Source organism: Rattus norvegicus, chromosome 16 (assembly GCF_021556685.1).
Source record: "Rattus norvegicus strain SHRSP/BbbUtx chromosome 16, alternate assembly SHRSP_T2T, whole genome shotgun sequence".
NCBI classification, from domain to species: Eukaryota; Metazoa; Chordata; class Mammalia; order Rodentia; family Muridae; genus Rattus; species Rattus norvegicus.
Genome location: NC_141549.1, coordinates 70,130,539 through 70,153,996, shown reverse-complemented (window position 1 = coordinate 70,153,996; position 23,458 = coordinate 70,130,539). Strand labels below are relative to the sequence as shown.

The following is a 23,458-nucleotide window of genomic DNA, read 5'->3' as shown; positions in this document are numbered from 1 at the left end:
AGGAGGGCTGACTATGTTGGAGTGAGAGTGGCCCAGGTGAAACACGGGAAGGGATATCTCAGGATTATTGACAGAGAATTAGACAAATTAGCATAGACGGTTGACATCTGCCCAGCTCTAGTGCTTTTAAAACTTATCATAAATATCAAAACTAAATGATCTAAAGTAGGGTAGAAACCCCCAAATAATATTTACCGCAACAACTGACCGTAGGAGCACTGACACATGAGCGGTAAGACTATCATTACATGCTTCCCCTTCGTCTCTCACATTCTGATGTCAAACTAAGAAGCCCGTGTAAAAGAACATCATCTTCCCTGTACGTGGGACTTTGTGGTTCCAGAGGACTCACTTCTTACCTATGTTCCCTTCTTCAGATTACCAATGTGGAGGACAGAGAAAAAATTTTCCGTTCAGTTTCTTCCCTAAAATGCTTCTACTGTTTACCATCATTAAAACTGTTTAATAATTTCCCTCAGATACCATAATTTTGCTTTCTGAGTAGTAAATTCTGGAACTGAAAATAAATATTTAAGTTTGCAGCTTCTTCATGTCCCAGTAGAGAACTGAGGCATTGTGAAGAAAAATTCCAAAGCTGTCAGGAAATTAGTTTAAACCCAGTTAAATTTGAGTTTTGTTTTTGTTTTAAACTATTTGGCTCTCACATGTTGCTGATATATCCTTATTAATGTAATTCATAGCTTGGGGGCCTTGAATTTTAAAACACGGAGAATGGTTTCACTGTTGAGGAGAGGCAAGAATATTCACAGCAAGTACAGGTATCCTCTTCAGTCTACCCGCAGGACAATACCTGATCTGCCAATCTCCTTCTGGTAATAATAGCATGCCTGCCACTATCATTCCTTTATGATATGACTCTTACCTACTTTCTCTTCAGAGAACTGAGAATACAGCCATACTAAGACGATATAAGAAACATATTGGTTCAGGATTGAAATTCATATAATCTCAGTAACACACAACCTTTGCCCTAATTTTCATCTACTGGACCACCTATGCCTAATAATACCATCATGCAGGTGAAATTCCATTCTTGTTCTCTGGGAAGGTCAGTTAAGATGTGGTAATACTGGTTTTGCCAACTTCTGCCCAATAAATACTGCAAGAGACATAGGAGATAATGGCTTGGGGCACAGACTTGTGAATGTGCTCAGCCTAACTCTGCTTACAGCGTCCATTGTTTCGTGAAACTTTGAATTTATATCTGCATTGCTTACGAATGTAACATAATCCTACATTATATGATGTACATGTGATCATTAAGTGCACAAACAGCACATATATTTCAATCAAAAGTGGAAAGAATACTGCCATGCCATTATAAGTGCCACACATTTCTTAGATGAATCAACAGACAAGTGTTTACTGACTATAACCACAAAGGAGGACATATGAATTTTTTGATGCAATTAGGAGGATTTATATCCTTTTTACTGACTCCTTGGTGTCCTTCCATTTGTCAGAGTTGAGGAGGTTATGTCAAGCAGGACAACAAAGGGACTATGTGAACTATGAAACTCCAAGTTGTCATCTTAATAGATGTTTCTTATTTCAAAAGATTTCTGAAGACATTTTACTTAAAATACTATTAACAGTCAAGTACATTTTTATGGAATGTGAAAAATGATGGGTTTCAAAACCTGATACATTTGGACTGAGCCTGCTTCACAACTCTATGTGATCTAAGAATTAATTTACTTCTCGGTAGAGCATATTTCATCAACTAGGATCAGTATATATGAAATCCCAATGCAAATACTGAGCTCAAGAGCTCTTAGATGATAAGCCAGTCACCTGCCATTAACTCGTTCATCCATCCATCCATTCACATACTTATTGTTCATTAGAATTTTTTCTAAAATAATCAACTTACTGATTGCAATTCACAATCCCTCAGTTGGTCAGGACCTCTTAACTGCCAGGTTGTAGAATCCATCTCAGAGATGCCTTGATTTGAACATGAATACAGAAGCTGAGGAGAGCAAATACTGGGGTGCACATTAACTGTGATACCTTCAAAACTATGGAAGCATGATTTCCCAGACACTAAGTGTTGAGGTTTAGTCTGTTGCAATGTATTGTAACCCTAAATTCTGTGTATTGTAACCCTAAATTCTGTTTCCCAAGGTCTAGTTGCCTCAAGATAAATGAATTCTCATGTATCCCAGCTTTTGTTGTGCAAACCTTGCTCCTTTATTTAAAACTATTGGTTAATAAAGATGCCTACAGCCTGTAGGAGCAGGAAAGGTGGGCCGGGTTTCGTTCCAGGGCTTGGGACTGAGGAGGTACCAGGAGCAGAGGGAGGGGGGATATCTACTGTGGATCTTGAGAACAACTCTACCACTGAAGTTATTCCCTTCTGACAGCTACTTACTTTTCTATCTGTTGGTGGGTCCCTACTTTATCATCCAGGGAGGACCTGTCAGGTATGTGACACGATGTATTAACAGGATACAGAACAAATGAAACAATCAGCAAAAGCCACTATAATCAGCATCCTTATGCACTGTTGACTAGCTGCAGTTGCTCCCATGGAAGCCCTCATCTGGCTAGGTTCAGGTTATCACGTGACCTCCTTTCTCAGCTCTGAATGCCCTACCCTACTGAGACTTTTCACAGAGATACCAAAACACTGTTGGCATTTTTCAAGTGCAAATTAAAACTGTTAAATAGTAGAGTCCTGCAATGGTGCCAGGCAAAAAAGGTGATGCATTTGCCACACTTTAGGGTATCACATTACCTGTTTGATTAGAGCTAAGTCTATGTAAGAAGAGATTCTCAAGCCCAGAACATAAATATTTCTCTCATAATTGTCTTTGTCTTTCTTACATTGGATCTTCTCTCTCTCTTTTTTTTTCATTTCAAATGTTATTCCTTTTCCTGGTTTCCCATCCCTAAAATCCCTATCACATCCCCCTCCCCCTTCTTCTACAAGGGTGTTCCTGCTCCCCCAACCAAACAACCCTTCCCCCTCCCCGCCCTGACATTCCCTTCATTCCCCTACACTGGGGAGTTCAGCCTTGGCAGGACCAAGGGCTTCTCCTCACATGGGATCTTCTTTTTTTTTTTTTTTTCTTTTTTTTTTTTTTATTAACTTGAGTATTTCTTATATACATTTCGAGTGTTATTCCCTTTCCCGGTTTCCGGGCAGACATCCCCCTCCCCCCTCCCCTTCCTTATGGGTGTTCCCCTCCCAACCCTCCCCCCATTGCCGCCCTCCCCCCATAGACTAGTTCACTGGGGGTTCAGTCTTAGCAGGACCCAGGGCTTCCCCTTCCACTGGTGCTCTTACTAGGATATTCATTGCTACCTATGGGGTCAGAGTCCAGGGTCAGTCCATGTATAGTCTTTAGGTAGTGGCTTAGTCCCTGGAAGCTCTGATTGCTTGGTATTGTTGTACTTTTGGGGTCTCGAGCCCCTTCAAGCTCTTCCAGTTCTTTCTCTGATTCCTTCAATAGGGGACCTATTCTCAGTTCAGTGGTTTGCTGCTGGCATTCACCTCTGTATTTGCTGTATTCTGGCTGTGTCTCTCAGGAGAGATCTACATCCGGCTCCTGTCGGTCTGCACTTCTTTGCTTCATCCATCTTGTCTAATTGGGTGGCTGTATATGTATGGGCCACATGTGGGGCAGGCTCTGAATGGGTGTTCCTTCAGTCTCTGTTTTAATCTTTGCCTCTCCCTTCCCTGCCAAGGGTATTCTTTTTCCTTATTTAAAGAAGGAGTGAAGCATTCACATTTTGATCATCCGTTTTGAGTTTCGTTTGTTCTAGGGATCTAGGGTAATTCAAGCATTTGGGCTAATAGCCACTTATCAATGAGTGCATACCATGTATGTCTTTCTGTGATTGGGTTAGCTCACTCAGGATGATATTTTCCAGTTCCAACCATTTGCCTACGAATTTCATAAACTCGTTGTTTTTGATGGCTGAGTAATATTCCATTGTGTAGATGTACCACATTTTCTGTATCCATTCCTCTGTTGAAGGGCATCTGGGTTCTTTCCAGTTTCTGGCTATTATAAATAAGGCTGCGATGAACATAGTGGAGCACGTGTCTCTTTTATATGTTGAGGCATCTTTTGGGTATATGCCCAAGAGAGGTATAGCTGGATCCTCAGGCAGTTCAATGTCCAATTTTCTGAGGAACCTCCAGACTGATTTCCAGAATGGTTTTACCAGTCTGCAATCCCACCAACAATGGAGGAGTGTTCCTCTTTCTCCACATCCTCGCCAGCATCTGCTGTCACCTGAGTTTTTGATCTTAGCCATTCTCACTGGTGTGAGGTGAAATCTCAGGGTTGTTTTGATTTGCATTTCCCTTATGACTAAAGATGTTGAACATTTCTTTAGGTGTTTCTCAGCCATTCGGCATTCCTCAGCTGTGAATTCTTTGTTTAGCTCTGAACCCCATTTTTTAATAGGGTTATTTGTTTCCCTGCGGTCTAACTTCTTGAGTTCTTTGTATATTTTGGATATAAGGCCTCTATCTGTTGTAGGATTGGTAAAGATCTTTTCCCAATCTGTTGGTTGCCGTTTTGTCCTAACCACAGTGTCCTTTGCCTTACAGAAGCTTTGCAGTTTTATGAGATCCCATTTGTCGATTCTTGATCCTAATGCACAGAGCATAAATATTATTTGACAATACAAATGAATCAGAAAACCAGTATCGTTTTGTTTGCTGCAATTTCAATCATGAGTGTTGGTAATGTCCATGGACTTGAGGCAATCTATGAACATAACTCTATTTACTTCGATAAATTTGGGTTTTAGTCTGGATGGATATGTTGTGTAAACTCCAGCATCCGCAGCATCAGGGATGAAGGACCATGTTGTGCCAAATACTACATTCTTCATTCTGTAAATATTTGACACTTTGGTTGTGAAGGCTGACATTGCATTGCAATCAATTAAGTAAACAAGGTACATGGGTACTATTGACTGGGAGCATAACGCTTTGGCGAATGTGGGCACTGGAGTGCATGTATAAATAAAGAATTATATCTCGCTCAGCCTCAAAAATTTATGTATTCAAAGTAAGAGCTTTGTTTTCCCTCTCTACTGCTCTGCCATTTTCTGTCTGCCAAACAGACTTTTATTTTAAAAAAAGAAAAAGAAGGAAAAAAATTCCAACATTGAATTATGGCAAATATTTAGTCTTACACTGTGTAATAAATTTTTAAGTTATTGATTAATCTGTGTGATCTCCTAAAGTTTGAATACATGTTTTTTTCGCCTCTTCCATTCTTTTTGTCATATTTATAAATTAATTTTCCTTATAGCCAAAGGCACTGCTTTTAATATGCATTTTCAGCTGTGGATCCTGAAGGAAATTAATTTTCTTCATTCTGATAATTCTATATGTAGTGTAAGGTATAGGCCTCTCTCTGTGGTAGTAGCTTGATGATATGTAGTAGAGAAATTTGATAAAATACTTTCATTAACTTTAAAAAGTTTTATACATGCACACAATGTATCTTGGTCACAATTTTTTATTTCTCTTCCATTTCCTTCCAGATTCAGTACACGTTGAACCCCCCCCATCCCAACATCAAGTCCTCTTCATTTCAAAATTACTTAATCACAATCTGTGTTGCCTATATACTCATGGGTGTGCTACCATACACAGAATGTGTCACAGAATTTTAAAAACGTACTATTATATAATTTATTTCTAATTCATTGCCACGGGGCTTGTAATATGACATGTGAAACCCACTTGATATTGGAGACGAGCTGCTAATGGCATGCTTTTGGTGTTAGTCTTGTCTTTTTGGGCAAGAGGGACATTGTTCCTTAAGATGATGTAGGAATACACCACGCTATAGGGGAGCCATGTAGGCAGGGTATGAGTGAGACGCGAACCACACTGTCAATACATTCTGCAGCCAAATTCCAGCATCAACTGGGAGTTCCCGGAATCAAATGTCTTTCATCCAAATGAGTCATCATAGATGGCCGGCTCTATCAAATTTTCAAATGAGTGTGCTGACTGAGTCCCAGTGACCAAAATACCTGGCAAAATTTGAGCGAGGAAGAACATATTATAGCTCATGATCCATGTCACTTGGCCCTGTGAGCTTGGAAAGAAATGGTGGCAGAAGGAGATCTATTCATTCCATGGTAGACAAAGAGCAGAAAGTGAGGAAAGGAATAGTGACTAGGTTTAATGGTCAAAGTCCTGTCTCTATGGCCTACTTCCTCTACCTAGGCTCTGCATCCTACAGTTTTCAAACAAAAAACATCATTATCTGGGCACCAAAGGCTCAACAAATAAGTCTGTGGATTGTCACTTCATATTCTAGTCAGAGTAGTATTTGACTACAAGTCACAAGGGACCACTATAAAGAACCTCCATTTGAGTCAAATCAGCAAAATCTACTGTAGGTGATAATAAATAGATAATTAAAACATCCATTTTAATAAATAAAATTTGATCATATTGTCTTTGTGACAAAAGTTAAATTTAATCTGAATATTTCTAAAGATAAAGGAAAACTATATATAATATTATTATGACTCTTGTATCTTTTTTTTATTGCTCTACAGTTAGTCATGGGATATATCCCATCACTGACCTGGATCTTCTGCAGGTCATTTATGACTTCCTAATTGCCAATCACGTCCTTCCAGAGAACTCTTCAGATTCTCTTTTTCACCTGACCTCTGTGGCTTCTTTATAGCTTTTGGCATGCTTTCAGCCTTGAAACTCTATCCTTTAATTTCCCAGTGAACCATTTTTTTTTCATAGTTGTCTTTTCAAACTTAGAGAATGATGGAGAATGACATCTTTTACCCAGTGAAGAAAAAATGGCTCTGAGCCTAGAAAATGATAATAAGATCAAATGAAGAATTCTGGACAGGAGAGAAATGTAGAAAAGACAGGTTAAAGGGCAATGAGAGGTTTAACCCTTTTCATTGATTCATAGGACCTATGGTCCAATCATGCCCTTGACGGTATAAAACCCTGTTTGTTTTGGAGTAGAACATAATAAACTGGGGATAAGAAACAAAGAGAAAAAATATTTTTCTATACCCTAACATGTAAAGTCAACATTTTAAAAGTTACTTTACTATAAGAAAAGTTGTTTTGTCTTATAAGTTATCATTTAAACTCTTAACAGATCTATAATAAATATTTGAAAAAAAACATGTCCATAATTTAAGGGCTCAAAATTTAATATTTATCTTGTGATATGACTGTTTGCTTGTATGTCAGTGTGTGGATTACCTGTGTGCCTGAGGCTCACAGAGATCAAAAGAAGACATCAGGATCCTTAGAACTAGAACTACAGATGATTGTGAGCCACCACATGTGTTCTGAGCAGAACCAGAGTCCTTTGCAAGAGCAAGTTCTTGTAACTGCTGTGTCATCTCCCCAACCTAAACACTTTCTGTGTTTAATTCAACACATGCTATCAAATCTCTTTTATGGTAAATATTGTGTCATTTTTCACTCATGACTTCAGATTCAAAGGATATATTGAACTTGAACCAGAAAGTGAAAATGAATTATTGAATTCTTCCCAGTGAGGTCACCTTTGTTGGGAACTTCATTGTAAAGAGAATATCTTACATATTGTATGACTTCATCACCTATCAACTAAAAAGTTCATGGCCTAAAGCTTAGATAGGAAATAGAAGGTGGATCATCCAGGAAGCAGAAAGAATTCTGCAATAGAGACAGGAAGGGAAGATCTGCCCAGGAAGATATAAGGAAACAGATGCATGATAACCATTCATGTAGGAGAATTCAGGTTAAAAAAATAACCTAGCTATGTTAACCTTAGCTATGGCCAAGGTGTGTGTGTGTGTGTGTGTGTGTGTGTGTGTGTGTGTGTGTGTGTGTGTGTGTGTGTCTGTAAAATTATAAAAAATTCTGTCTTTTACCCTGCACTAGATCCCACAATATTGCCCCAAGATATCTGGTAGATCTCTTCATCTCAGTCAGCAAAGCGTCTCACCCACTCTGTTCCATGCCATATCACACTGCTGATGGCTTCTCTCTCAGCCTGGCACCAATCTCTCTACCTATCTAGTTCCCAAGGCAGGTTGCCACCATGCCAGAAATATACATCCCAGTTCCATGGCAGCCTAGTGTCTCCAGCTGCCATATACTCTCTTAAACTTAAATGGTCACATGAAAGAACACACAACACAATAACCTCTGATCCAATTGATAAGATATAATTGCCCACCTAAACATACAAAGCCGTGTACACATCCATTCCTTAAGAATATTCATAACAACCTGTAAATGTGCAGAGAGGAATCTTAATATCAGCCTCCATATTCTCTCCGCTGCGTCTCCTGCCTCCTCCAGTCTCCTCCTCTCTCTAAAATTTTTCTCCTGCCCATCCTTCCTTCTTGTCCAATGACAGGCCTCGTTCTATCTTGTATCTGCCTTCACCTGTATGAAATCCTACACACACACACACACACACACACACACACACACACACACACACACAGAAACACACACACAGAAACACAGACATACAGACACAGACACAGACACACACACAGACACAGACACAGACACACACACACACACACACACACACACACACACACACACACACACACATTCAGTTTTCTTTCTGGGAACATGGTGATAGGAAGAAAAACCAGAGACAACTTCTACACTTTACCTTTCCACTTCTGTTCCTTTGTTCCTTTTTATCTCCCTGTCCACATCACTTTCCTTCTTACCTTTGCTATTTTTTTAAACTGTCATTATTTCAGAAAAGTATGAGATAGACTTGTTTTGATATTTATGCTTTCCATTAGCAGAATGCAAAGTAGCATCCACCTGTAGAAAATGCAAAGACCCAATAGAAAATTGGATCCATTTTCAGCATGACACAGAAGCACTGAAAATGAGAAGTTCTTATGCTGCTATACCACAAGAGTTTCTCTAACAAATGGGCAGCATCAGGAGTTATATTATCACTGAATAGCTGCTATCCATGTGAACTTAGTTCTTGAGCCACTTCAAATTTGGTTATATTCACAGTCCACACAGGGGCTCACATGTACCCACAAGACTCTATAACCTCTGACTTAATAAGCACAATTTTCAGCAGAAGAATGAGTAGATGTGGAAACTGAAGGGTTTCAGTTTTCATTCTAACATCGAGTGGATTTTAGATAATTAGCAACTTTACTACTCTGAATTGCTATTTCTTTATTTGCAAAATAGTTAAAAATTAGTTTAAAGTGGAGATATTTGTTATCTATTGAATAGAACCAAGCAAGACCAAAATTTGCAGTGAAAATACATATAATTTGTTGTTTCTTCTTCTTCTTCCTCCTCCTCCTTGTGGTCTTCGTCTTCTCATACTCCTCCTCCTTCTTCTCCTCTTTCCTCTTCTCCTAGTAACTTACACCCTAAAGAGTTTATTTTCATTTTGTAAGAAAGTGCTTGCATTATATTGTTTTTGGAAATGGACCTTAGAGTTGGCCAATCTTTTCTTTCAAGTTCTGTGATGGCTGCTTCAGCTCCACATACTACATATACATTAGCAGATGGAGAAGAGACGTGCACGTATGCCTTCTGGATAAGACATATTCTCCAGAACACAAGCTCAGCTTCCAAATGAGAACAAAGAGGATTTACAGTGGTATATAATAAGATAAATCATGTCTAGACCGATATTCTTTCCCAACTCTCCCTGTATACTCCTTAATATGCTCCCCTCCCCCAATCCATGCTATATTTCCTTTGCTGATAACCAACTAAGCCCAGTTGGTGCTACCTATATGTACATGAATGTGGGACAATGCACTTGAAAATGGGCAACTTACTATTGACCATACCCATCCCTCTCCATAGTAAATGATATTTTTCTGAGGATTATCTCTGCCACCTATAGTGGTATTCTGACTGGTTTGATCTTGTTCATGTCATGCGAACGTATTTACAGCTACTATACATGCATAAGCGCAATAGCATTTCAAGACTTTCACAGCAGCACTGACCCCGACCCTTTGCTTCTTATATTTTCTGCATCTTTATCCTTGATGTGCACTCAGGCTAGGTGCTGCAGGATTGGTTAATAAGATGACCCATTTAGGCCTGATGAATTTTTCTCAGCACCTTGACCCTTTATGCCTCTCTCAATTGATTGCTCGCCAATAAAAAAGAAACTTCTTTGACCAAAGCTCATGAGTATAAACATAAATTTTTAGAAGATGTGGTGCTATGAGTGAAATGTTCATAATCTCAGACATTATAATACTTGGGACCCAGCCAATGGCACAGTTTGGTGTACTTTAGAAGTTGTGACTTTGTTGGAGGAAGTGTGTGACTGGAGGCAGGCCATGAGAATGTAAAGACTTAGGCCATTCTGAGTTTGATTTCTCTGCTTCCTGCTTGCAATTGATGATGTGTGTCCTCAGCTATTTTTGCTACCATGCCTGTCACATCCCATTGGCATAATGACCACCTACACCTCTCTTATTTAATCCAAATAAAACCTTCCTATGTAAGTTACCTTAGTCGTGGCAATTAATCATAGGACTCTAAAAGTAACCAACACAAAAGGCAATTTGATAATATGATCAATTAGCAAAGTAACAAGAGCAAGTTCTACCCAGGGCCTATGGCTTCTCCATGATTTTTTTTGTCAAGAATTATACTATGAGATAGAATCTTCTGTCCTATGTAGCATGCCATGCCTCAATTTCAATTGTGAAGCTGTTAGTACCCCAGGATTACCCGATGGTTCAGTAGTGATATATTCAGGTTCCAGAACTGGATAGAACATTTATTTTTCATCCCCAGCAGTCTGCATAGCATCTTCTGGCACCAGGAAAGCTACTAATGAGGCAGACAGTTTCCCAGTCTGTTTGAGATCCATTTTTGTAGGTACTCTGACTAAAGTGTGGTGGCCTCAACAATAGGGTCTCTTGCATGACTGTGGGTATCCAAAGGCAATGAAAATAACCTAGCTGTTTTGCAGACAGTTGGGGAATAATAACTCACAGGTATCACATGCCTTACACTAAGAGTTGCATTTAATGATCCATGCCTCTTGAAGCAACATGGTCCATCGGAGCAGGGTAATCTCATTTGAGCCCCACCCCATTTTTGAAGACAAGATTTCTCTGTGTAGCCCTGCCTTTCCTGAGACAAATAGGATCCACGGGGCTCTCTCTGGTCTGGCCAGGGATGCCCTAAGTATTACATCTCCAAGAAAAGGAATAAGGAGGTTCAGGTGACTGATGTGGGGCATGCGCCGTGGTCCTGTAGTGGCTGTAATGGTGGCAGTGAAGTCAGTGAAGTTGGGAGCAAGCATTCTGATGTGAACCTCTGCAAAGCTACAGGAGCCTGGCCATGGAGGTGGGCCAAAGTTCAACAAGTGCTTGGGGGGAAGCGGAGTCTTCCTCCCAGGTGTTACACATGAATAAAAACTGCCAGTCTCAAATGATCCTTAGTGAAATAACTTACATGCTTTATTCTATATGGACAGGCACTATATGAAACTTGGGAAGTGTGATAGGGTTTGGGGGGTAAATACATTCTACTGGCTGAGGCTAAGATCCTAGTGGTGCTCCATTTGCGTGGGGAAGAATTCCAGGAGCTGAGCTGCTTGACTGACTGCATGTGATCACCTGGTTGGGGGCGTCATAGTTACATGCCCCAAAGCAGGCATTGAAATGGAGTGGAAGTTGGCTCTATTCCTGCCAGTCTCAAATCCTGAGATTTCTGGGGTTTGAGCATGGTCGACCTCATCAGTCTCTTGCCCATTCCTCTGGTGACATGGTCCATGCGCTCTACACTTGTGCTCTAAGGCAAGCATTCAAAACAAATATTTGAGGCTAGGATGTGCCTATAAGAGAGAATAAATGCATTTGTTTTTATGGACTTAGTTTCATTACTCAGTCTAATTTTTCCAGGCTATCCATTTACCTGAACATTTCACGACTTTATTGTTATTTACAGCTTAGTAATATTTCACTGTGTAAATGTACCAAATCTTTTTTAAAATTTTGTGGGGGTGCGATTTTGTGGGTTTCTTTTGTTTATTGTTGTTTTAAATTTATTTATTTTATTTATATGAGTACAATGTAGCTGTCAGACACACCAGAGGTGGGCATCAGATCCCATTACAAATGGTTGTGAGCCACCATGTGGTTGCTGGGAATTGAACTCAGGAACTCAGGGAAAGTAGTCAATTTTCTTAACCATTGAGCCACCTCTCCAACTCGCCGATGTATTTTAAATCTATTCATCTGTTTATGAATGTCTAGATTGATTCCATTTCCCAGTTTTGGTGAATAGAGCAGCAGTGATATAGTAATGACTTACAAATGTCTTTAGAGGGAAATTTGTACTCAGTCGTTCCCTGTCTACCTACCAGAAAATTGTACATACAACATTTTTTTTATTAACTTGAGTATTTCTTATATACATTTCGAGTATTATTCCCTTTCCCGGTTTCTGGGCAAACATCCCCTCCCCCCTCCCCTTCCTTATGGGTGTTCCCCTCCCCATCCTCCCCCCATTGCCCCCCTCCCCACAACAATCTAGTTCACTGGGGGTTCAGTCTTAGCAGGACCCAGGGCTTCCCCTTCCACTGGTGCTCTTACTAGGATATTCATTGCTACCTATGAGGTCAGAGTCCAGGGTCAGTCCATGTATAGTCTTTGGGTAGTGGCTTAGTCCCTGGAAGCTCTGTTTGCTTGGCATTGTTGTACATATGGGGTCTCGAGCCCCTTCAAGCTCTTTCAGTTCTTTCTCTGATTCCTTCAACGGAGGTCCTATTCTCAGTTCAGTGGTTTGCTGCTGGCATTCACCTCTGTGTTTGCTGTATTCTGGCTGTGTCTCTCAGGAGCGATCAACATCCGGCTCCTGTCGGCCTGCACTTCTTTGCTTCATCCATCTTGTCTAATTGGGTGGCTGTATATGTATGGGCCACATGTGGGGCAGGCTCTGAATGGGTGTTCCTTCTGTGTCTGTTTTAATCTTTGCCTCTCTATTCCCTGCCAAGGGTATTCTTGTTCCCCTTTTAAAGAAGGAGTGAAGCATTCACATTTTGATCATCCGTCTTGAGTTTCATTTGTTCTAGGCATCTAGGGTGATTCAAGCATTTGGGCTAATAGCCACTTATCAATGACTGCATACCATGTGTGTTTTTCTGTGATTGGGTTACCTCACTCAGGATGATATTTTCCAGTCCCAACCATTTGCCTACGAATTTCCTAAAGTCATTGTTTTTGATAGCTGAGTAATATTCCATTGTGTAGAAGTACCACATATTCTGTATCCATTCCTTTGTTGAAGGGCATCTGGGTTCTTTCCAGCTTCTGGCTATTATAAATAAGGCTGTGATGAACATAGTGGATCACGTGTCTTTTTTATATGTTGGGGCATCTTTTGGGTATATGCCCAAGAGAGGTATAGCTGGATCCTCAGGCAGTTCAATGTCCAATTTTCTGAGGAACCTCCAGACTGATTTCCACAATGGTTGTACCAGTCTGCAATCCCACCAACAATGGAGGAGTGTTCCTTTTTCTCTGCATCCTCGCCATCATCTGCTGTCATCTGAGTTTTTGATCTTAGCCATTCTCACTGGTGTGAGGTGAAATCTCAGAGTTGTTTTGATTTGCATTTCCCTTATGACTAAGGATGTTGAACATTTCTTTAGGTGTTTCTCAGCCATTCGGCATTCCTCAGCTGTGAATTCTTTGTTTAGCTCTGAACCCCATTTTTAATAGGGTTATTTGTCTCCCTGCGGTCTAACTTCTTGAGTTCTTTGTATATTTTGGATATAAGGCCTCTATCTGTTGTAGGATTGGTAAAGATCTTTTCCCAATCTGTTGGTTGCCGATTTGTCCTAACCACAGTGTCCTTTGCCTTACAGAAGCTTTGCAGTTTTATGAGATCCCATTTGTCGATTCTTGATCTTAGAGCATAAGCCATTGGTGTTTTGTTCAGGAAATTTTTTCCAGTGCCCATGTGTTCCAGAGGCTTCCCTAGTTTTTCTTCTATTAGTTTGAGTGTATCAGGTTTGATGTGGAGGTCCTTGATCCACTTGGACCTAAGCTTTGTACAGGGTGATAAGCATGGATCGATCTGCATTCTTCTACATGTTGACCTCCAGTTGAAAAAGCACCATTTGCTGAAAATGCTGTCATTTTTCCATTTGATGGTTTTGGCTCCTTTGTCAAAAATCAAGTGCCCATAGGTGTGTGGGTTCATTTCTGGGTCTTCAATTCTGTTCCATTGGTCTATCTGTCTGTCTCTGTACCAATACCACGCAGTTTTTATCACTATTGCTCTGTAATACTGCTTGAGTTCAGGGATAGTGATTCCCCCTGAAGTCCTTTTATTGTTGAGGATAGTTTTAGCTATCCTGGGTTTTTTGTTATTCCAGATGAATTTGCAAATTGTTCTGTCTAGCTCTTTGAAGAATTGGATTGGTATTTTGATGGGGATTGCATTGAATCTGTAGATCGCTTTTGGTAAAATGGCCATTTTTACTATATTAATCCTGCCAATCCATGAGCATGGGAGATCTTTCCATCTTCTGAGGTCTTCTTCAATTTCTTTCTTCAGAGTTTTGAAGTTCTTATTGTACAAATCTTTTACTTGCTTGGTTAACGTCACACCGAGGTACTTTATATTATTTGGGTCTATTATGAAGGGTGTCGTTACCCTAATTTCTTTCTCGGCTTGTTTCTCTTTTGTGTAGAGGAAGGCTTCTGATTTATTTGAGTTAATTTTATACCCAGCCACTTTGCTGAAGTTGTTTATCAGCTTTAGTAGTTCTCTGGTGGAACTCTTGATATCACTTAAATATACTATCATATCATCTGCAAATAGTGATATTTTGACTTCTTCTTTTCTGATCTGTATCCCCTTGACCTCCTTTTGTTTTCTGATTGCTCTGGCTAGAACTTCAAGAACTATATTGAATAAGTAGGGAGAGAGTAGGCAGCCTTGTCTAGTCCCTGATATTAGTGGGATTGCTTTAATTTCTCTCCATTTAGTTTAATGTTAGAAACTGGTTTGCTGTATATGGCTTTTACTATGTTTAGGTATGGGCCTTGAATTCCTATTCTTTCCAGGGCTTTTATCATGAAGGGGTGTTGAATTTTGTCAAATGCTTTCTCAGCATCTAATGAAATGACCATGTGGTTTTGTTCTTTAAGTTTGTTTATATAATGGATCTCGTTGATGGTTTTCGGTATATTAAACCATTAAGCCTGGGATGAAGCCTACTTGATCATGGTGGATGATTGTTTTGTTGTGCTCTTGGATTCGGTTTGCCAGAATTTTACTGAGTATTTTTGTGTCAATATTCATAAGGGAAATTGGTCTGAAGTTCTCTTTCTTTGTTGGGTCTTTGTGTGGTTTAGGTATAAGAGTAATTGTGGCTTCATAGAAGGAATTCGGTAGTGCTCCATCTGTTTCTATTTTGTGGAATAGTTTGGATAATATTGGTATGAGGTCTTCTATGAAGGTCTGATAGAATTCTCCACTAAACCCATCTGGACCTGGGCTCTTTTTGGTTGGGAGACCTTTAATGACTGCTTCTATTTCCTTAGGAGTTATGGGGTTGTTTAACTGGTTTATCTGTTCCTGATTTAACTTCGGTACCTGGTATCTGTCTAGGAAATTGTCCATTTCCTGAAGATTTTCAAGTTTTGTTGAATATAGGCTTTTTTAGTAAGATCTGATGATTTTTTGTATTTCCTCTGAATCTGTAGTTATGTCTCCCTTTTCATTTCTGATTTTGTTAATTTGGACGCACTCTCTGTGTCCTCTCGTTAGTCTGGCTAAGGGTTTATCTATCTTGTTGATTTTCTCAAAGAACCAACTTTTGGTTCTGTTGATTCTTTCTATGGTCGTTTTTGTTTCTACTTGGTTGATTTCGGCTCTGAGTTTGATTATTTCCTGCCTTCTACGCCTCCTGGGTGTATTTGCTTCTTTTTGTTCTAGAGCTTTTAGGTGTGCTGTCAAGCTGCTGACATATACTCTTTCCTGTTTCTTTCTGCAGGCACTCAGTGCTATGAGTTTTCCTCTTAGCACAGCTTTCATTGTGTCCCATAAGTTTGGGTATGTTGTACCTTCATTTTCATTAAATTCTAAAAAGTCTTTCATTTCTTTCTTTATTTCTTCCTTGACCAGGTTATCATTGAGTAGAGCATTGTTCAATTTCCACGTGTATGTGAGCATTCTTCCTTTATTGTTATTGAAGACCAGTTTTAGGCCGTGGTGGTCTGATAGCACGCATGGGATTATTTCTATCTTTCTGTACCTGTTAAGGCCCGATTTTTGACCAAATATATGGTCAATTTTGGTGAAAGTACCAAGAGGACCTGAGAAGAAGGTATATCCTTTTGCTTTAGGATAGAATGTTCTATAAATATCTGTTAAGTCCATTTGGCTCATGACTTCTCTTAGTCTGTCTACATCTTTGTTTAATTTCTGTTTTCATGATCTGTCCATTGATGAGAGTGGGGTGTTGAAATCTCCTACTATTATTGTGTGAGGTGCAATGTGTGTTTTGAGCTTTAGTAAGGTTTCTTTTACGTATGTAGGTACCCTTTTCTGAGGCATAGATATTTAGGATTGAGAGTTCATCTTGGTGGATTTTTTCTTTGATGAATATGAAGTGTCCTTCCTTATCTTTTTTGATGAATTTTAGTTGAAAATTGATTTTATTTGATATTAGAATGGCTACTCCAGCTTGCTTCTTCCGACCATTTGCTTGGAAAATTGTTTTCCAGCCTTTCACTCTGAGGTAGTGTCTGTCTTTTTCTCTGAGGTGTGTTTCCTGTAGGCAGCAGAATGTAGGGTTCTCGTTGCATATCCAGCTTGTTAATCTATGTCTTTTTATTGGGGAGTTGAGCCCACTGATGTTGAGAGATATTAAGGAATAGTGATTATTGCTTCCTGTTATATTCATATTTGGATATGAGGTTATGTTTGTGGGCTTTTATTCTCTTAGTTTTGTTCCCAAGATGATTAGTTTCTTGCTTCTTCTAGGGTATAGCTTGCCTCCTTATGTTGGGCTTTACCATTTTTATCCTTTGTAGTGCTGGATTTGTCGAAAGATATTGTGTAAATTTTGTTTTGTCATGGAATATCTTGGTTTCTCCATCTATGTTAATTGAGAGTTTTGCAGGATACAGTAACCTGGGCTGGCATTTGTGTTCTCTTAGGGTCTGTATGACATCTGTCCAGGATCTTCTGGCTTTCATAATTTCTGGCGAAAAGTCTGGTATGATTCTGATAGGTCTGCCTTTATATGTTACTTGACCTTTTTCCCTTAGTCCTTTTAGTATTCTTTCTTTATTTTGTGCGTTTGGTGTTTTGACTATTATGTGACGGGAGGTGTTTCTTTTCTGGTCCTATCTATTTGGAGTTCTGTAGGCTTCTTTTATGCCTATGGGTATCTCTTTTTTTAGGTAAGGGACGTTTTCTTCTATGATTTTGTTGAGGATATTTACTGGTCCTTTGAGCTGGGAGTCTTCACTCTCTTCTATACCTATTATCCTTAGGTTTGATCTTCTCATTGAGTCCTGGATTTCCTGTATGTTTTGGACCAGTAGCTTTTTCTGCTTTACATTATCTTTGACAGTTGAGTCAATGATTTCTATGGAATCTTCTGCTCCTGAGATTCTCTCTTCCATCTCTTGTATTCTGTTGGTGAAGCTCATATCTACAGCTCCTTGTCTCTTCTTTTGGTTTTCTATATCCAGGGTTGTTTCCATGTGTTCTTTCTTGAATGCTTCTATTTCCATTTTTAATTCCTTCAACTGTTTGATTGTGTTTTCCTGGAATTCTTTCACGGATTTTTGTGACTCCTGTCTATGGGCTTCTACTTGTTTATTTATGTTTTCCTGGAATTCTTTCAGGGATTTTTGTGACTCCTCTCTATGGGCTTCTACTTGTTTATTTATGTTTTCCTAGAATTTTTTTCAGGGATTTTTGCGATTCCTCTCTGTAGGCTTCTACTTGTTCTCTAAGGGAGTTCTTCACGTCTTCCTTGAAGTCCTCCAGCATAATGATCAAATATGATTTTGAAACTAGATCTTGCTTTTCTGGTGTGTTTGGATATTCCATTTTTGCTTTGGTGGGAGAATTGGGCTCCGATGCTGCCATGTAGTCTTGGTTTCTGTTGCTTGGGTTCCTGCGCTTGTCTCTCGCCTACATACAACATTTTATATCATTGCTTCATATAAAAATGTAAAGCTCATGTCTCCAGAAAAAAATTTACAAAATAAAAAAGGGTGGAAAATAAAAATAATAATTAAAAAACACATGACACAGTATATGCCTGTGTGTCTAACACTTCTTGCTGTGCATTTATACCAAGAGTGGAGGGATTTTCTTTTTATGAATGAGCAGTTCGTGTTAATGAAAATTATGTATATGAATCTCAAAGCTTAGATCTAACATAGGCTCTCCTGGTTAGGTCCTTTTTCTACAGGCACTGTTGATCACTACATCACTATATGATTTCTTGGGTATCTTGACTTCCTTATTCAGACACAGGAAGCACTTCCTGATCTTCTTAATTCCCAGAATGTGATTTCATTCTATATCACAACTAAACCAAGTTGTGATAATAAAAATAAAATAAAAGGACCTCTTCCATTTGAAAAATGTTTTTCTAGGTAAAGTGATTTTTACCTAAGTCTAATCTTTAGGCACAAAAGTCCATAATGTAAGTACTTTGTATATAGTTTACTGGGCAAGCAGAAACAAAATATTCTCACAGTCCATAAAGTGAGTATGAATACTAGCAGATAGAAAGACGTTTAGTAAACTATAGCCCAATATGAGAAGTCGCTTCACATTTGAAAGCCAGGCACTTTTATTTAGCATTAACATTACTGTTTTGTGGGGGAAGGGAGAGTGGGGGGAGAAATCTCATTCAGGAACCGGATGATGGCTGTTTATCCTGAGACCTCCTGATGTTCTGGAATTGTTGTTCACATTGTCTTCTGAAATGCTGCTGTTTTTATGAATGATCATTTTTTACGTGCCATTGCTATCTTAACAACTCACTAGCATTGCTGTGACATATTCAAAATATGTATCAATCCTTGGGTAAAAGCACCAATCAATCAACATTGCTGCATCCTGTGCAACTTCTTGGTTCATTGAAAGGAAAGACAGTTCACTGCCCTGGGTTAGATTCACTCTTTATCTAATTTAATAAATTACTCCCCGACAAAGCAGTATTAGTTAGTGCGATGTTCTGGTAAGGACACATGTTGACTTTCATATTTGGTAACTTGGTGATGTAGAAGCACAAGAAATGAAGGCAAAGTCTGTGAGAGGAGAATCAGTGTTTTGGCTCTGCTCTCTTCAACACACCCAGTATACCTCAAGCCTGATATCATACAGCACAGTGTTAATGAGAGGTGGGGATGTTACATAAATGTACACATACGCATGCATATACACATGCACATGCTTATGCATATACCCATCATATGCACATATACACATACATATCCACCTACAGTATATGCACACACATTCGAAACAGGAAATAAAAAGCAGCTTAATATGCTTGCAATGCCTGGCACCAGGAATAAATAGCCAAACATAATCCCAAAGTTGACATATGTTTTCTGTGTAATTTTTTAATTAACACATAATTTGTATGTGTGTTATATAAACAACACAAATGATGCATATGGCGATCTGAGACACCACAACGGTTCTGTTTTCCTAACCTTTAAGGTGGGAAGCAAATGGCTTCTTTTGGTTTGCTTACGTATAACTTATGAATAGCCAGTGTATTTATGAATTGGGAGACCAGAGTAAAGAAGGCCCATTGTACTGTCTCTGAACTTCTGCTACTCATATTAGATTTGCCTGCAGGTACATAAGTACAAAATTGCTATCAACTAGGCCAAAGCTTCCTAGGTTTCTAGAAGAGCACAGTGTACAACATTTGTAGGTCTGCCTTGAAAGAAGGGAAGCCTGGTCACAGACTTCCTAGTAAACATTTCAGTACAAATTCCCTACTGATTGGTGTCTTTTAGACATCATTATAGCTTTTTCATAGTGGTGATAATATAGGAAACTGTTAACCAGGCTTTGTGTCCATGTTGATATCTGTCTTTCATGCTGAATCAGAAATCAGAACCCAGTTCTACCTACATTCAGGCATTTTGAAAAAACAAATGAGCAAAACAAAAGCCCAATAAAACAAAGCAAAACAAAAAACCACCCCACCCCCACCCCCACCCCCACCCCCACCACCACCACCACCAACAACCACAAAAGAACATACTTTGCTCAAACTGGTTAAATTCTTTTTTCTCAAACCGAAGTTTGATTAACATTGTAATTAAAACCAGCAGGGTTTACACGTAAGAGAACCACAGGAAATGGCAAATTGATTTTGGTGATTCAAACCATCAGGTGCAGATATAAAAAGAATAGTTAACATGGTGATCCATGAGATCCATAGTAGATGCTGTATCTACTTCACAAAGAGTAACTGAAAACAAAGAATTAGTGAAAAAAAAAAAAAACACTTACTGCTGAGCCTCACTGTTGAACCAATTCTAACACTAAAAGTGAGAACAAGGTAGACAGCTTAAAGGAAAGAAGGGTTAGCTTGTGGCTTTCAATTATTAATAAAAACCAAATGATTTCTCATCCCCTTTGAATCTAGAGCAGGCTTACATTTAAATTGGAACCCGAGATAAATTCTGTGTGTTACTCAGTCAAAACAAATTTAAACATCTAAGCCAACCTGTTCTATTCTGAGAAAAGATTGGGGATCCTTGGGAAGGAAATAGTCTATAAGGAAACATCAGATCAGATCCTTTTGAATATCCCAGACTGTATTGTCCAGAAATGCTATTGTTAGCAAAAGCAGCCCCTTTCCCTTAAAGGAGGCCAGTCTATGTAGCTTGAACCTAAAAGGAATTTCGCTGACAATTTATTCATGAGAGGATGCCATTCTTCCTAATACCTCACATTGGGTGCCATTTTTCCTAGTCCTAGGTCAGCACCCTCCAGAGGAACAAGAGTAAAGTTTGACCTTCAGTGATAGCTACCCACCATAAAATCTGCAAGACTTTGCTCATTTATCTTGGCAGAAACATAAGGAAAATGGGTGGAAATTGATTTTCTTGGTCATAGAGTAGGGCAGAAAGAACATAACTTTATATTGAGCCAAGTTTAGGAAAACTGAAGTAGAGATTTTTGTAGTGAGAGGAGTCATTCATGTGACTGAGAGAAGTACAGATAATCATTCACCTGGTGAACTGCAATGTAGACTCAGGGACTCACTGTGGTCAATGAAGTCAGCGTGTCCAAAAATTCTGTGCATAATAAATAAACAGAAGTATAAGTATTACAATTTCACCCATGCATTAAACTTACAAGTATATTCCTTGGAGGATTAGAAGAATGTTAGCACAGACAAAAGCAGCATGATTAAAAAGAATGAAAGACTAGTTGATCTCCACTAGAGAACAAGAGTGACGTTAATAGATGTTGAATGCATTTTGTTCCCCTTCTTGGTTGTAGAGGAGCAGATCTGAGTGGGAGGAGATGCATCAAACACATAACGATGAAATGCAGTCCCTAGATTAAGTTATTACACCAAATAGGAGCTCTGTGCTTGAAGGAGAACCTGGGAATTTTCCAGCAGCAGTCAGTCATGGCATAAAAACTAAGAACTGCATCTTCCTTGTGGTCTTCTCCAAAGGGGCCCGTAAACATGAGAAAACTCTGTACAAATAAATAAGTAAACAAGCAAACAAGCTTCCTCCCCTTTTCATCTCTGGACAAGTGGTACTCCACAGAGTAAGGATGGTGCTTCGGTTCAATTGTCATAGTCAAAGTGAAGGGGCTTAGCTGAATGGGAACTTAATGTATAAATGTAAGCTAACTGTAGGTCCATAGAGTCTACAAAAGCAAGCTCTTGTTATTTCTTTGCTTAATACACAGCTGGAATAACCTACAGGCAAATGTCCCATACTGGCTTCTCAACTACAGTAGAAGAGGAAATATATAGTAGAGAGAGAACACAGAGGTTTCTAGACAGAATAAATAAAGATCACTAAAGAATTACTACCATGGTTATAGTGTGAGAGAATGGGAAATTAATGGTTGGTTTTTATTTTGTTGTTTTGGACCTCCAGGATACTAATACCTTAAATCTTCATACTTTATGATATTTACAGTTTTATCAATTTAAAATGAAATAAATTTCAAAGCAAGGAAAGTTTTCATATACAGTTCTTTCCTTCCCCGGGCCATGAAGGAAATCTACTCTCAAGTGTTTCCCTGTTCTTTGCATCATGCTTTATAGTAATACATGTGTTATCTTTGATAAACCAAAATTGACAAATATAAGTAAGACTCTAGAGCACATTAGTGCTATTCTTTCATCTCCATTCTTTAAAATATTGGAGGAAAGTAGCAATATGGGTTTTAGCTAATCTCCAACATGGACCCATTATGTCAGCATCATACAGAAGAGTTTGAGTGCCTTAAGAACACCACATGATCCATGTATTTATCCTTCCTTCCAATCCAACTTTGATTGTGATACATCCTTTCACCTGCTCTATAATTTTACCTTTTAGTAAGTAAAGTGAATAGAATCACACAATATGGGGTTTGTGTAGCTCAATTTTTCCCCTTGTGTCATTCTCTATTCAAGGTTCTCTTATATCTTTATGGCTGATAGCTTTTTTCATTGTTAAAAAATGTTTCGGTATAAGCATATAAAGTTGTATTTCTTCATTATCTATTAAAGAATATCTGATCAGCCTCCAGGTTTTTGTACTCATCAATAATAAAACTGCTCTAAACTTCCATATATAAATTCTTGTGTGATCATAAATTCTTAAATATGTAATTATGCATATATACATGTAATATGTGTGTGGGTGTATGTATGTATGTATGTATGTATGTATGTATGTATGTATGTACTACCAGAGAGTCTGACTTTGTACTCTAGGCTGGTTTAAGACTCAGTACATAAACCGTGTTGGACTCAAACTTCTAGCAACATTCCTGCTATACAATTCTGGTTCTAGAATTATAAATCAGCACCATGATACCTAGCACAAATGATTTTGACAAATATAAAAATATCACTTCTTCCTGTCTCCAGGCTTATTTCTCCACATTTACCCTTAAGGTCTCTGCAGCCTGCCTGGAAAAGCTTCCCCTACCAGCCCAACTGCATTTTTTTAGGGGCTTGCATTCAGAGTCCAGACACAGGAACCCCTAGATTTTCTGGAAGCCCATGTAGGACCAATACACATATGAACTCACAGAAGCTTTGAGAATGTTCACAAGATCTGCACAAGTTCAAAACAGATAAAATCACAGCACTGAGACAGGAGATAGACACAAGTTCTGCCCCTTCTAAGAAGTTATTTGCAGTTGATTTCTACTGGAAAAAGGAAAAATGATTTCTCCAATGAAATGTAA

General features: G+C 38.9%; 1 protein-coding gene; it reads right to left on the bottom strand.

The window, feature by feature from the left end:
* Erich1 (glutamate-rich 1) overlaps positions 1-23,458 on the bottom strand; it is a gene marked incomplete at its 5' end in the record, with an annotated part of 52,793,804 nt that overhangs the window by 13,510,367 nt on the left and 39,259,979 nt on the right.